Source organism: Musca autumnalis, unplaced genomic scaffold (genome assembly GCF_047663935.1).
Source record: "Musca autumnalis isolate F117 unplaced genomic scaffold, ASM4766393v1 scaffold_2, whole genome shotgun sequence".
Lineage (NCBI taxonomy): Eukaryota > Metazoa > Arthropoda > Insecta > Diptera > Muscidae > Musca > Musca autumnalis.
The window spans coordinates 81,825,316-81,841,859 of NW_027411755.1; the positions used below are offsets into that span (position 1 = coordinate 81,825,316).

The 16,544-nt window shown below is 33.3% G+C and overlaps 1 protein-coding gene across 21 annotated transcripts in view; it reads left to right on the forward strand.

Annotated features, from left to right (window-relative positions):
• The first annotated feature begins 8,024 nt into the window (after positions 1-8,024).
• The window catches only part of LOC141394168 (uncharacterized), a 162,402-nt gene continuing 153,882 nt past the window's right edge, over positions 8,025-16,544 (forward strand). For 10 of the 21 annotated variants that reach the window (XM_073968128.1, XM_073968131.1, XM_073968129.1 and 7 more), the window contains exon 1: positions 8,229-8,989. The gene's annotated coding sequence lies outside the window, so the exon portion shown is untranslated. Of the gene's footprint in view, positions 9,001-16,544 lie in introns of all 21 variants that reach the window. The other 11 variants (XM_073968119.1, XM_073968117.1, XM_073968115.1 and 8 more) reach the window with 7 other exon arrangements.

Sequence of the window (16,544 nt, forward strand, 5' to 3'; positions counted from 1 at the left end):
TATGACATGCTGCCTTTACCTTTGTTTTTGTGTGTATGTACTTGTGAGACTCTTGTTTTTATTTGTTTCTGTTTTGTTTCATTCTTCTTTCCTTTTCATGCTTGTTATGGTGTTTAATTATTCCTTATGTTGTGGTGGGTTCTTGTGGCTTTTTGTTTGTCTTTGTTGTCAGCCAATGCAGCAAACCATGTATTGTGTTCATCAATGATTGCAATATTATACGTGACATTTATATCCAAGTTATGCGAAAAGTGTATATGAGAAGTATATGCACTCAAATCAAAAATTTCTGGACTGGTTTTCTGTATTGACAATACTTTTTGTAAACAAAATTAGATTATGATAGTTCCTACAATCGGTATTGTTAACGATTTTAACAATATTGCGGAAATTCGAAAGTTGTTTTTGTTTTCTATGTTTGGAACAAAAGATGGTATTTTTGGATTTGGATTACAATGTTTGAACAAAACAAATACATTTTTGGAACCAAAACATATATTTTTGTTCCAACAAAAGCGACAAATATTTTTTCTCTGCGTGTAGTGGTGGGTGTGTGGTTTCGAATCGTCGCCCTTCGTTTTTCACTTGCATTATTGATAATCAAGCTCAAATCCAACGAGAAATTGATTAAAAAATTAATTCTAAAATGATCTTCGCCTAAAAAAGGCAACATTTTCGGAAAAATTATATTGACAAATTTCAAAAAATTAAGAAAAAATAGTAATCATTCGAATCCCACTACCAAATGGGACCTAAAATTTTTGTAATTGATCGTAGTTTTCTACAAAAAAATTTAAGAAAATCGAAGGGGTCATAGTTAAAAATTGATTTTAAATGTGAAAATTGAATTCACTTCCACTGTTCTAAATTGTTTTAAATACAACAAAACATACAAAAAAAAGATTTTTTTTCAAATTTGACCAATATTAAAGAAGTTATAAGTATTTTTTCGCATATAGTTTACATAGAATTCGACTTTTTCAAGACGCGATACCCCTGGAGCCGTTGGTCGAAAAGAATCAGAAAATATACTGAAATGTTTGTTAATGAGCAGCATCACCACAGCAAAAAATAAAGGATATCAAAAACTTCATATTGAAAATGTGTCCGATTTCACTCAGAAAACCCCAAATGAATATTTTTTGAACAAAAAAATGTACACCTACATTAGGGTGGGGCGATTTGTGTGGAAGGAAAAAAAACCTTATTGAGACCTTCGCGTTTCTGATTCCTGGGATTGAACTGAGCAAAAAAGTCCACTGGACCATATATCTACCGTGAAAATCGAGCCTCCCGATTTTGACTTTAAGTATTTTATTGACGTTTTTTGGATAGTTTGGCATACAACAGCCAAACCATTGAGATTTTCGATCCAACACAAATACAAAATTTGTAGCGAAGACAGTAATTAAGAACTCTCTAATACATCGCGAAAGCATTGGACGCACCTTCAGGCAGTTTTGGCCTTGAGAATGTGCAAACTTTTCGAAAAATGTTGATAAATGACACTATGCTACAAAAGTTGACCAGAAAAATATTCACTTGTTCTGATGCAAAATTATATCGTGTTGGGATCCACTGACAACGTCAATGTCTTTAGTTCGTTGGAGTCACTTCGTTTTATTTTTTTATAACGGTAAAAGTACTGAAAATCTGGGTTTCTTACATTTTCAAATTTAAACGGACATATCTTCTTTTTTCACAACGGATTTCTAGTGATCCTTCTTCCTTTCAAAAAGGTGAATAATATTGTTACGAATGTAACTAATAGATTTATGTTAAATTAGTTTAATTTCCGTTAATTTAAAAATTTGAATTGTAACGTAAAGTTTTTATTACGCAGTTACTTTATTTAAGCAACAACAACTACCATGTAGAACTCTCTTCATCATTCTAGTTGTCACTTTACCTTTTATTAATGTGCTTTAATTTGTCTTGCCATAATCATGTAATTATCGATTAGTTTCTACTTCTTGTATTTCGTGTATTTGTTTGTTGTTGTAATTACGTCATTACTGCGCTTGTCTACTTGTATGTATGTGAGTATGGTTGTTCGCTTAGTGCGAATGTGCGTCTGTGTGTTCGCTGCACAGATTCGAGATGTTGCCAGATTTTGTGGATAATTCTAGACTAGAGTTGTATAGTTCATGAGCGAACTAGTTCAATTGAACGATTCATTGAAAAGAGCATATGAACTAGATCAGTAGATATAGTTCAATAGCTCACTGAGCGCCGACCGAAAGATCCACGAAGAACGATCAACGAACGAACGATTCACAATGTAGTTCAGCATGTCATTCACATATGAAAAAAGTGACGCCGTCTTATGTGCTAATAATTGGTGCCTTCGTAATGTAATGAGTTTTGTTTATGTTTTGGATCTATGTGAAGTGTCAACCACCACTGTAATAGAAGTAATTTCTACATAAAGAACATTTTTGACATAACATATCCCAATATATCGAATCCATTACCTTCAATGTGCCTTGTTTTGGATATAAAAAAGGAAAAATAAATAGAAACGTACATACACAATGCTTTTTTCGCGGTGATAATTTCTACACACACAGCAAAAGACATTTTTGCCAGCCACTTAAATGAAATTCTGATTACAATTTTTTCCAAAGGACGTTTTTTTCTAAACTCAATGCAAACTAAATCTTTCTGTATTAAGGGAATAAAAATATCTAAATGTAATATTTTTATAGTTTAATTATACTATTCTAATGTTTGTTCCTATTCGGTGTATGTATGTGTTTTCATCATTCTGATGAGAATGATTGAACTATGAACTAGATTACTGAACTACTTCAGTTAAAAAAAAACTGAGCTATTGAACTAGATATTTCAAATGAACTAGATTGTACAACTCTATTCTAGACCAAGGAGATTTTGGATATAAATAGCGGTAGGAACGGCAACATTGAATGAGTTGTGTTTTAAGCGTTGAACTGAATTGCTACGTGCTAACTAGAGACAAGCTGTGTGCTAAGTAATTAAAGTCGATTCCGAATAAGTAAATAAAGCATTGTAGAAACGTAATCTAAAACGAACCCTGTTTTATTTGGTACAAATCGTATCGGGGAATAAAACAACGTCTACACGGAGATTAGTTAAACCTAATTCCGTAACAATATCTTTAGAACAAGTTATTATTTGTTTAAATCGGTTAACAAATGGCTAAGTTATAGTGGTTTAAGTCTGAAAACCTCCTCAAAAAAAAAAAAAAAAAAAAAAAAAATATATAACTGAATTTCTTATAATTTTCAAAAATATAACGTTTTTTTGTGTTGTTCAATAATTATTTTCAAAATTATGAGAAATTCAGTTATAGTTTTTTTGAGGGGGTTTTTAGACTTAAACCACTATAACTTAGCCATTTGTTAGCTGTTATATGCCAAAATATCCAAAACACGTCACTAAAAAACTTAAAGTCAAAATCGGGAGGCTCGATTTTCACGATAGATATATGGTCCAGTGGACTTTTTTGCTCAGTTCAATCCCAGGATTAAGAAACGCAAAGGACTCATTAAGGTTTTCAAATCGCCCCGGCCTAACCTACATATACCCAGCAAAAATACTCATTACAAATTGACCTACTTTCTAACTATTTTAACAAGGGCATGTCATAGGGAGTCAGTACTTATTTTTGGCCACTAAAAAGAAGATAAATAAGTAGTTAAATAAGTAGTACGACTTGAAGTAACCAGAGAGTGGCTACTGATTTATCTACTTTTTAGTGGCCGAAAAATAAGTACTGACTCCCTATGACATGCCCTTGTTAAAATAATTAGAAAGTAGGTCAATTTGTAATGAGTATTTTTGATGGGTATCGATTGCTCTTTTTTTGTAATTTCGTGCGTGAGTGTGCGTGTTCGTGCCTTCTCGAAAAACGCCGTGTTTGTGCGTGAATGTGCATAAAAATTTTGGTCCGTGTTCGTGAATGTCCGTGCCTAATTTTTTAGGCACGCGCCCATCTCTAGTCTGCACGCAACCCGCTAAAATCCGGAGAGCATTGTTTTGAGACGTCTGAAGGTTTCACCCAGGAAGGAAGTCCAGACTGGGGCGACCGATTGCCTTATTCGCTTTTAATGTCTCCTTGTCTTTGACACAGTGGGCAATGCTTTTAGGACTTTGTTCACGGATTTCACCTTCTGATTGATGTGAAGAATAGTGAAAAAGATGGTCGAAAACTACCCCAAGGATCATTGGATTATGTACAGTGGGGATACGCCTGTCATCAACGAAAATATCCTGTCATATCTGCTGGTGGAGGAGCGAGATTAGCAAGACAGATGTTAAATAAAATGGTGGACAGCGCTCCACCTTGGGTTACTCCCATTTTAATCTTGCGCAACTTGGATTTTTGGCAATCCAATTAGGGAAGGGTGGAAAGCATGATGTCAGATACCAGCATGGAATGGTCGATCGTGTCGAATGCCTTGGACAGATCAAGTGCTGCCACGATGGTCCGCTCGGGAGGTCGTCGCTGATTTAGGCCATTCGCAACCTTTATCTCCTGCAAGCCGTGGTTGTGCTATAAGCTTCCCTGAAACCATGTTAATGTGCAGCAGGATGAAAATGCTGTTTCATGGATGGGAGTAGTAGGGATTCTAAAACCTTAGCTACATTTGAAAGAAGGAAGATCGGGTGGTACGATTCTCCACTGGTGGCGGATTTGTCTGACCTTAGGATGGGAATTATGCGAGCCACCTGCAAATGTCCGGAATAACCAATCTTTTAACATTACCGTGGATACACATGGACCAAGGGCTTTGGATGGTTTGGAACTGGAAGCAATTGTCTCAACTTCACTGGATGTGAAGGGTTTCAAATCACGCTTAAGCGACTTGCATCTCCGGATGGATGTTCAATGAATGGATGGATGTTCAATTTGGCATCTGAAAAGGAAATGCCATTGAAGGCTCTAGCAGGGAGATTTTTATTCTTATTGGAAACAGATAGACTTTTAATTTGTGGAGCAGAGTTGCTTGGAATTAATTGTGAATTGATCGAGGTGTTGTAACCACATTGAACGCTAGCGTTCGAGAAGAAGGTTCTTAATTTCTGCGTTCAGTTGCGCAACTTGCCTTGAGGATTATTTTTCTTAGTATCTTCTCACCCTTTCTGGCACATGAGGGCGCCGGCAGACGACGCCAATGAAATTCGTGAAGGCATGCCAGTTAGAGTTGTACAATCTAGTTCATTTGAAAGATCTAGTTCAATAGTTCAGCTCTTTTAACTGAACTAGTTCAGTAATCTAGTTCATAGTTCACTATCCAGATCAATATTCGGATCAGAATCGTTCACCGGCTCTTAATCGTTCGTTGGATGAAAACACATACATACATAAATACACCAAATAGAAACAAACAATAGAATAATATATGTATGTAATTTAACTACTCCAGGGGCTGGATTCTTGTTCTATGAAAATTTGGAATGAAAAATATTTTCTTTATAAAAATTTTCATTTGACATTTATTTGCTTTATACAAATTTTCATTTCAAATTTTCATAGAACAAGAATAGAGCCCCAGAACAAAAATATTACATTTGCATAGCTTTATTCCATTCATAAAGAAAGATTAAGTTGGTATAAATTTAAGAAAAAATGCCCTTTATTTAGGTGGTTGACAAAAAACTTGTGTGTCTGTGTTTGTCTTTTATTTTTTCATTTTTTCTATCCAAAACAAGGCACATTCAATAGTAATGGATTCGGCATATTGAAATATGTTATGTCTCTATGTTTTTGTATATTGCTTGTATTATTTTCATCTTTTTTCAAATTTGTGTTGTAGTTTTTGATGAGACTTTTTATCAAGTTTGTTGGAAAGTTGTTGTTGTATAAAATATTTTTGATTTTGACTTTATTTTTCGGATGAAATTCATCGTCACTTATAGAAAGGCATCTATGAATAAGATTTTTCGCCGTATTAATAATAATTCTTCTTGGATGTTTCGATAGGAAGTTGATTATTCGCCCAGAAGCAGTGGGTTTTTGATACCAATCTGTTTTAATATTTCCGTTATGTCGTATTACCATAGTGTCCAAATATGGAAGTTGGTTGTTTTTCTCCGTTTCAATAGTAAATTGAATATCTTTGTGGTATTTATTGAGACCTTTCAAGGTTTCATCAATTGCACTTTCCTTCACAATAGCAAATAGGTCGTCAACATACTTTGTTAAGAACGTCGGTTTTACAGTTAAGTTGTTTATGCAGGAATCTAATAATCTTTCCATCACAATGTCTGCAACAACAGGTGAAGCCGGGGATCCCATTGGGAGACCTCGTTTTTGTTTGTATATTTTATTTTCAAATTTAAAATATCGATTATCTTTGATGCAAAAACTAACAATACTTAAAAATGTACTTTTTGTAATGGTTGTGTGTTCTTTTAGTTCTTCCCATCTGCTTTCAATAATACTTATAGCTAGGTCAACTGGAATACTTGGAAATAGAGAAACCACGTCAAAAGATACTAATTTTTCGTCATTCTTAATTCTCCTAAGGGAATGGGCAAGATCTTCAAAATATGTCAAATTTGACTGCTCCTGTATATGGAGGTTATTCCAAACGGAGAACATATGGGGACTATGTTTCGTAAAAATAATTTTAATCCCTTCAAAATGGACGATTTACAATTTAAGCAACTTTAGTTTCAATATATAGTTAAAGTGTTCGAAACCCCCAACATTTGACTGTACCTTTACATGGGGCTATACGAAAACATTGACCTATATTGAAAAATTTTCCCACTATGAATTCTTAGACACTTAGAATTATAAATCCTAATTTGCAGAAAAATATACTAAAAAATGTGGTCAAGACCCTCGAAATACATAAAATTGGGAGATACCCTTATATGGCAGCTACATTAAAAGATTGATCTAACTTTATAATTCATTGCCAAATATTAGCGTAAGAAGTAACTGAAAATATTAGAAGATTTTAGCCTACTCAAATAAGAAATGTAGACAAAACCGTAAAAACACGTCATGTTTTTATGGTACCCATTTATGAGGGCTTCGAAAATACCTCTTCAATACCTTAATATGCACCAAAACTCTGTTCCGTTATATTGATTGAGGCGTAAACATTCCAAAAATATTAACATTAGGCCACCCAAATGCTTTCCTGAATTAATCTCCGTTTTATGGAATCTCACCCCACTGTGCGCTGGTCGTGCTCAACGAAATCGCTAGGTTTCTCCACTGTGACCGGTAGTGTGATTTTCACATTCATTTTTTGTTACCGACAAAAATCGGTGGCAACACAGTTGCTATCGGTAGAACTTAACGACAAATTTTTTTCGAAAAATTTCGTTAATTACCGAAGTTGTTGTAAGCATTTTAATTTTACCGATTTTTTGCGTTAGAGAATACCACTACAGGCTGGGAATGTAGTCTGTATTTAATGCGACCTGCTTTTGCCCGGATGTGAATGGAAGGAGCGAGTGACTTACGATAGAAATGTTCGGAGAGCTCGAACATCTGGCGGTAGATCTAATGGAAGATTCCTCATTGATGGAGAGCGAAGTAAGATTCGTTTATCTGGTTCGCAATAAAAACACCGTGCAGCAACTGGGAGTGCCTATCTCGTGATGCGTATTGATAAACGAAATTTGTCAGCAATGTAGCGACCAAAATAAACTTGACGCTAATTTCTACCGATAGCAACAGTGTTGTCAAACTTTATTGTCAAACTTTTCTTTTCATTCGCAATTTGCCATTGTAATTTTACCAATTTTTGTTGGTAACTCAAAAAATGAGTCACATAATTCCAAGTCCACTACTGGTCTGTTGGGTACAAACAATCAGCTGAAACTGTCGTCTTTCTGGGTAGATATTTAGGGCCTGTTTCACTATGTCGAAAGAAAATGATTGCGAACGAATAACACCTAAAATTTGTTTTTCATGGGACATACTGAAACAGGCTTTTAATGCAAATCAACACATTTTTAAATTCTACAACCTTTGCATGAATCACCGAGTTCACTTTGTGTACCAAAAATCATAAACCTCAGGTACACAAAAAGTAAATGGTAGAAAATCTGGTCACCCCATCGAATGCAGATTTAGTGCTGCTCCGCTATAGTGTTGCTGCTAACGTCATTTGGCTGCCGTTTGCGCTAATATCATTTAGCTTTTTGTTCATGATTAAATTCAACTAACTTCCGAGCATTGTTGGTTGTATCGTTGTTATAACGTTCACATTTGTTTTGTCAGTACAACGACGTCTGTTGAAGCCACAGCACGCGATCGACACTCAATATCGGATATACTGTGGTGTACGCTCTCGCTCTCATTTTATTTTTCAAATAAAAAATCAAAACAAACCGCGACGCTCTTCAGTGTTATTGTTTGTGTTTTAATTTTTGCCTTTTTTTCGTGGAGATGTTTTGTTATTAAAGTTGCCAAAAAACGGGCGATGCGATCAATCAATACATTTTAAAGTGCTTATCTAGAAAGTATCATAAGAATGTTCTAATACCTACTACCTACAATAAAAATAATTAGTGAAAAAATAAGTACCAATGTACTGTAAAATGAAACATGTTTTAGAAGTGTGAACGAATTAATAATTTAAGCACAGCAAAAGTTTGAATTTATCGGTTTACGGTCGGTTGATTTTTGGTTCTTCGAACAACGGTTCTAGTAAAAACGACACACGAGAATAAAAAAAATTAAAAGCGGTTTAAGTATCAAGGTGATCATGCGTTATTTGCGTTGAAGTGCTGCGTGTTTACGTTTAAAAGTAGAAGCTCCAATCAAAACATTTGCCATACAAAACATCCAAATACACACATACTCATAAGTGTGTGAATGTGCGAAAGGAGCTAAAGTTGTTTACATTGAAAGTAGCTGAGTGGTGGTGCAAAATAAAAAAGTGATCAAAACAAAATGAAAAAGTTTGCCTAACAAAAACTTCAAAACAGTGTGCATTATTCTCCATCACAAAAAAAAAAAAAAATCACGTTTTAAAAGGTATTGAAAATGTTGCATTGCACATGCGTAGAATTTTAAATTTTGCCTTATCTTAAGAGAAATTCAAAACATTGTAAATTGTTGTAATCATTTGGCGATTATGTTGAATAAATTTGGGGTTTAACAGATACCAGATATTTTTGTAAAAATAAATATGTAAATTTTGTTTTGTGTTATGTCTATTAAATAACACTATTTTTCTTTAAGTGATGTAATACGTACAGTGGTACACATCGATAATTTTAGAGTTACAGAAGGCTGCCATAGTTTCTTTTTGAAAAAAAAACTTGAAATATGCAAAATTTTATGTTTTTTGAATGAACGCTAAAATATACTTCACACCATAAATTTTAAATAAATACTAACCCCCATTATTATAAGATTCCTTTTGTTATTGCTTAGATTTTTCGGATAGCTTTCTGTGAGCCTTTTCTGTAGCTTTTTAGAACTATAGATATTGTTTAAATTTCTTTTTTACTGTATAACAAACAACAAAACAAACAATGAAATTTTTGAATCATTATTGCAGACTTCACTGGAATCACGTTCAACTGAACCAAACATTTTTACGAAATATGTACACAGTCTTACATAAGTATACATACGTACGCCCCATAAATCTCGGGTTTTAGAAAAAGTAATGATATTTATGAAATTCCAAGTACACAGGTTTATTTCGTCTCACTAATAAACAATATTTAATACAACAAAAGTATATTCCATAATATAAATAACGGTAAATTTTACAAAAACCAAAAAATGATACTTACAAAAGTAAACATACTCCCCAAGGAAATATGAGTATTATCGTAAAATTTATGGAATTAGCAGCAAAATTTATACATTTTATTGTTTTGGCGAATGTGTCTGGTAGAGGTGGGCGCGTGTCGTGCCGTGAGTAGTGCGTGTTCGTGCCTTCCCGAAAATCGCCGTGTTTGTGCGTGTCGTGCCGGAATAATTTTTTGGCCGTGCGTGATCGTGTTTTTTTGTTCGACACGATTTTGCACGACACGACTTGCACTATGTGTCACGATCGTGCTAAATTTTTGGGCTCCCTTTAGAAGTCGTGCAAGAGACCATACTAAACAAGAAAATCGAACAAGAATATAAAACCGACCAAAAAATTCACCAACTGTAGTTTTCCCAAATTTATTTTCTTTGTTTTTGTAGTCTTGTACTTTTTGCCGTTTTGTTATGGAGAGGCCAGAACAAAAAGATGATGTTTGTTTTCATTTCTTTTGTTCATGAGAGAGAAGCAAATACAAAAACAACTCAGCGGGTTAACGCAATGTACTGTCTTTGAAAATCAATTGTTTATCTTGCTAAATTTGATATTGAAGACAAGTTGGGAAATTCTGTATTTGTAACCGACAATGGTTCCAACGTTGTCTGGGATTTTAAGAGATTTAAACGTATACCTTAGCTGGCCACAATTTGAGCTTAGTTATGGATGATGTTGTTGAATAACATCCTTCTTCGAATTGGGAAAACTGATTGAATGATCAAAAAAGCTTGCAAGATATTTTAAACACTCGGAGCTAAACAACAAATTGTCGAAGACGATAAAACAAGATATAAGAACACGTTGAATGCTTGAGAGCATATGGTAATATTCAAAAAAGTTTTTCAATCGTTGAAGTTGAGGTTCACCATTTAATAAGTCGCGAACTGTTAATATATTTTATAAAATATGAATATATTTATATTAATTGAAGTGTTTTAGCCACGATCTCATAATATGGACCATAACAAATAATTTTCGTGGAAGCTGCGTTGGTGGTAATATAAAAAATGGGAAAAATGTGTTGAAGTAAACATGTTTTTTTGTGTTCTTTTTTGATTTCTGGCCAAACCACGCAAAATTCGAACATGTGCTCAAAGAAAGAACTAAACAATACCCCTTGGGCAACATGGTTCTAGTGTATGACTTTTGGATATATACACAGCATCCCCCTAAAATCGATGCTGACATTTTGAAGTTTTAATTTCAGTGTTTTTCGAATTTTTCTTATAAATAGAGGGTGCAACTAGATAATAATCCAAACTAGTTTATAGGATTGTAGAACTCGTGATACGACGTCGTTCGATGTCTATCTCATGAGTGTGCTCCGTACAGCTTCCTAGTAATAGGAGTCCAAAGGCGAAAATTTGGTGCGTAAATTTTCTGAAAAAACCTATTTTTTGGCTTTAAAATTTACAACTGTCGTACAGGTACCCTGAACCCCGTGTGATTTTAGTTTTTTTACGTGCCGGATCTAGTGAGCTCTTCCTCGGTCAAATCCATCCACTAAAACGCCGGATATAGATACCTTGAAAGTAGGAAAATCCGCAAAAATATATTTTGACAATTCCGCGAATTAAACCGCGATTTTCTTTGATTATTTTTGCATAAATGTAATCCTTTATACGCGATTATAATATTTGCCAAAAAAGTGTGTTACAAATTACAAAGATTCAGGAGTAATATCCCTATTTATCCCAAAATAGAATGCGGTGGCACATCCGCAGTTCTTGACGAATCGGTCTAAAATAATATATATTGACGTATTTTTAATAGGGGGCCATTAAAATCGGATGCACCTTATAATCATATGCACATCGCGTAATTTTTGACCACTTGAAGGTTTTTTGAATAGTAAGATGCAACTGATGGCACACTTTGGCCGCTGAATGAAACATGGGAAAATCCATGCATATTGATAGACATGGACTCCCTGTATCCGAAAAGCACATGCACCTCAACCGATTTAAGCCAATTCGCGAATTATACGGTTTTTAACTTCTATGTTTTTTCTTTGATTGTAATTTCAATATTACTCTCTACTTCTTATTTCTATTGCTTATCACAGAAAGCAAATGTACTTTCACGATGACTAATTACTTTTCTCGTAGAAGTTTAAGCAAAATACTTCAGGATTTGGATCGAAATTTAGCGAAATAATAGAATAACTCCCAACATTTATTTTTCAAATTTCTCGTATTTAACCAAAAATATATTTTTAAAAATTTTTTCCAACAATAAGTTTCCGTTCTTTGTTGTTGCTGTAATATGCAAGTTATAAACGCGATCTTTATAATTTTGGTCACACATTTTTCTACGTGTTGTCAAGATTCTGTACGTATTTTTAAATTATTTTTTTAGAGATTTTTTGGACTCTGATTTAGAATAAATAAAATTTATTGCAAGATTTCTTCAATATGTTTTGATTTTCCGCGAAAATAAAAATAAATTTAGCAACTATTTTAGCATCTACGGATAAATATCTAATGCTGCTAACGATTCATATATACATGTTCTTATTACAACACAATAGGAATTTTTAAATATTTTTTCTTTACAAGAGAGTAAAACCGCATATAACTTTTGAGTGCAGCATCCAATTTTGTGAACGCGAACAGATTTGAAACCACGATTTTTTTCGTAACCCATGTACCAAAAATGGCGGTTGTGCTCGCCAAAAAAGTTTTTAATTTTTTTTTCTATGTAATTGTAAAGGAAATTTGAAATTTACCATATACCAAGTCCAGAATGAGATTAAAAGTATATTGCAGGAAAATAATGAGTTGGATCGTATATCTGACTTAAAGCTAGAACCTCTATTGGGTTTTCTTAAAATATGCAAAGAGTGTTCCCAAAAATTAAGTTCGGAAAAATACCCTACTATGTACATCTTTGCTGTTTCATGAAAAATTTGAAAGCTAAAATGAAAGATTTGGAAGCAATGATTTTTTACATTGCTCAAACCCTTTGTACCAGCAATGACACATCTTATAGGGATGTTTCTATTTCCGCCATTTAAGGAGATGATTGTTTTATTAGATAAAAATGAAATGACGTAATAGCTAATGTAAAAGCAATGTTACTTGAGATACAAAGTGAGAACATAGAGTGTTCTAAGTATGAGCAGGATATTACAATGTCACATTTTCACGAATTTTCAGAGTTTTTGGATCCAAATTTGGCAAAAAGACGATAAATGGACAAGTCTCTAATTGATAAAGAAATTGATACATATTTAGCGAGTGCCGTATCTAGCCAGACTGATGTTTTAAACTTTAGAAAGAGTCTAATCTAAAAATTTTAAAACAATTAGCCAGGAACATTTTGGCTATACCCGTCGGCTCAGCAACGAGCGAGAGATTTTTTTCCACATCTGGAAATAATGTTTTTAAATAAGAATATGTAAATATTAGTGAATAAGTAATTTTGCAATATGTATATTTTAGAAGTATATATGAATATTTTTTGAACAAATAATTGTACAAATATATGAATATCTCTTTTTTTTTGTAATTTCGTGCGTGAGTGTGCGTGTTCGTGCCTTCTCGAAAAACGCCGTGTTTGTGCGTGAAAGTGCATAAAAATTTTGGTCCGTGTTCGTGCATGTTCGTGCCTAATTTTTTAGGCACGCGCCCATCTCTAGTGTCTGGGTGTCCGAGATATATTTTAGAAAAAAAAAAATATAATTTGTGGGTGTTAAGTGCCGTTATTTAATGCCAAACTTTTTGTACAGCTCGTTAAAGCGGACCCTTGCTGATTTCTTTCCGTTTTAGGTATTTGAGTATACAAAAGCCACAATATTAGTGTCAGATTATAGATTTTGAGATCCTAGAAAGCTTTTTAGTTGACCTTGTGCATAACACACCTTCCTTGGTGTCGATAAATTCACATTTTTCCTAGGATATCTCAGGAAGTTAATAGTTTCCTCGGAATTCTTGGCTCAAATTACATACACAAGACCTTGAATTGTGTTTTAATATGGTGTTATATAATCCTTGGACACCAATTGAATCAGAAATGTGAAATATTCTGTTAAAAATCTGCTCCCAAAGCATCAAAATATAATCACTACCAAAAAGCATGAAATTTACACTGTGAACAACGTAGTTTTCGTATTATAACCATTACCGTAAATAAAGGGTCGGAAAGTATCGGATAATTGTACATTTCTGATTCAATTGGTGTCCAAGGATTATATAACGCCATATTAAAACACAATTCAAGGTGTTCTGTATGTAATTTGAGCCAAGAATTCCGAGGAATCTATTAACTTCCTGAGATATCCTAGGAAAAATGTGAATTTATCGACACCCAGGAAGGTGTGTTATGCACAAGGTCAACTAAAAAGCTTTCCAGGATCTCAAAATCTATAATCTGACACTAATATTGTGGCTTTTGCATACTTAAATACCTAAAACGGAAAGAAATCAGCAAGGGTCCGCTTTAACGAGCTGTACAAAAAGTTTGGCATTAAATAACGGCACTTAACACCCAAAAATTATTTTTTTTTTTCTCTAAAATATATCTCGGCCACCCAGACACATTCGCCAAAATAATAAAATGTATAAATTTTGCTGCTAATTCCATAAATTGTACGATAATACTCATATTTCCTTAGGGCGTATGTATACTTTTGTAAGTATCATTTTTTGGTTTTTGTAAAATTTACCGTTATTTATATTATGGAATATACTTTTGTTGTATTAAATATTGTTTATTAGTGAGACGAAATAAACCTGTGTACTTGGAATTTCATAAATATCATTACTTTTTCTAAAACCCGAGATTTATGAGGCGTACGTATACTTATGTAAGACTGTGTATATGGATGATCTGTTTGCAATAATAAGGAAGATGCAATAGAAGAAACGTTGACAACACTAAATGGTTTCAACAGAAACATTAAATTTACATTAGAAGAAGAGATTGACGGAAAAAAATACCATATTTAGATACTTATGCCAAGTTTACACTAGCGCTCCAAAATCCACTGGATTTCACGAAATCCTGAAATACACCCCGGTGTTTACACTTATTTTTTGTTGATTTCAAACATATCACAATGATCAAGGTAGATGCATATGCGCAGCTGAATTAATGATCAAAAATATAAAAATATAGAACTTTATTTGGAAAATTATCGTAAAATTATCTATATATCGTATTAATTGTGTATAGCACTAACAAATGAAAAATTAAAAAAAAAAAATATTTTATCGTTGAGACATCATAATAATAAATTTTGATATATAAAAGTTGTGCTCAGAACCTGCATAATAAATATTAGTACTTGCAGTAGTTTTCCCGTTTAGTGCTAAAAATGCGTTCCCGTACTCCGAAATCTAGCACTTCTCTTTAAAAAAAAAGCGCCGAATAACACCTTCTTCTCCTGTTTCCTGCCATACAATTTTGGCCTAGTAGAAACTAGCAGCAAGTATTTTCATTGGCATCTAATATGATAGCTGACACGTTGATTTTGACATGTATGCAGGAGTTTCTGCAATTTCCGTCATTTTTCCGTTCCCTTATTTTTTAAGAAATTTGTATGGGGAAGCAATTTTTGACAATTCGCTCTTTTTTCTAACATTACCATTAAAAAAGTACGAGAACACAATGAAAAATAGCATTGTAACAAAGTAATTTAATATTTTTTTCACATTGTTCACAAATTTTGATACTAAAATTTTTTTATTGCAGCAATTGACCAATTACCTTGTTTATTGTGATACGTGAAAAGTGTTGCAACTTTTGGTACTTTTTTAGGCAAAAGTAGGGTTGTATATCATGTGTACTGTGATTTCGATGTTGATTTCGCTGAAATCACGAAATGAGATGATTTCATTTTTATATGCGAAATCATGATAAATTTAGCTTGATTCCGCGCGAAATCACGAAACGCCTTCGAAATCACGAAACGACGCCGAATGTAAACTAAGCATTAGTTATAAGAAACAACAAGAATGAACCTCAAGCTCGAATAAACTTTATTTATTCTTTACTTTATTAAAATTTGACAATTTGACTTTGAGTTATTATAGCCTTGGAAGCTTTCTTTAATTTTAAACATGAAATATGGAAAAGAAAAAGAAGGGAGGGGTGCTAAAATTTCCCCAATACGAAAACCCGGAAAAGGCCTGACAAAATTTAAATTATAGAACTATCTCACTTTTATCGGTACTATAAAAATATTTCGAAGCTATGCTAAAAGATATAAAAAGTTCTTATATAACCTAATCCATAACATATGATACATGTGGACGGACATACGTTTGTGTGTAGGTAGGAATTTTATTTATGTTACTATAATAACCTAGCCCATAGGGCCATAACCGGTTTCGAAAACCACTATACATTAACGACTCTCAAGAACTTAAATGTAACAATATTTTTAACTTTCTTAAAATATAAATATCAAAATACAGTTAACAAATGAAAAAAATGTAATAGCAAAAGTGATAAACCAGCTATCTAATTAAAATTTTAAGAAAAATTAAAACTAACAAAATAACGTTAATTTCAGAAGAAAATATTTGAATCTAAGTCCCGGTCCACACTAGAGTAAATTTCATTAAAAAATTTCATGAAATTAGGTGTTCTTAGGCCGAATTGCCCATTACAGCAATTTCATGATTTTACTCTACTATGGAAGTCAATCTAGAGACTCATAATTTCATGTTGAAATTTCAGTGAAATTATTCTAGTGTGGCCCGGGACTAACATAACTTCTATTGTTTGTTTTTCGACCTTCTAATTCTTTAGTCCCAATTTACATTA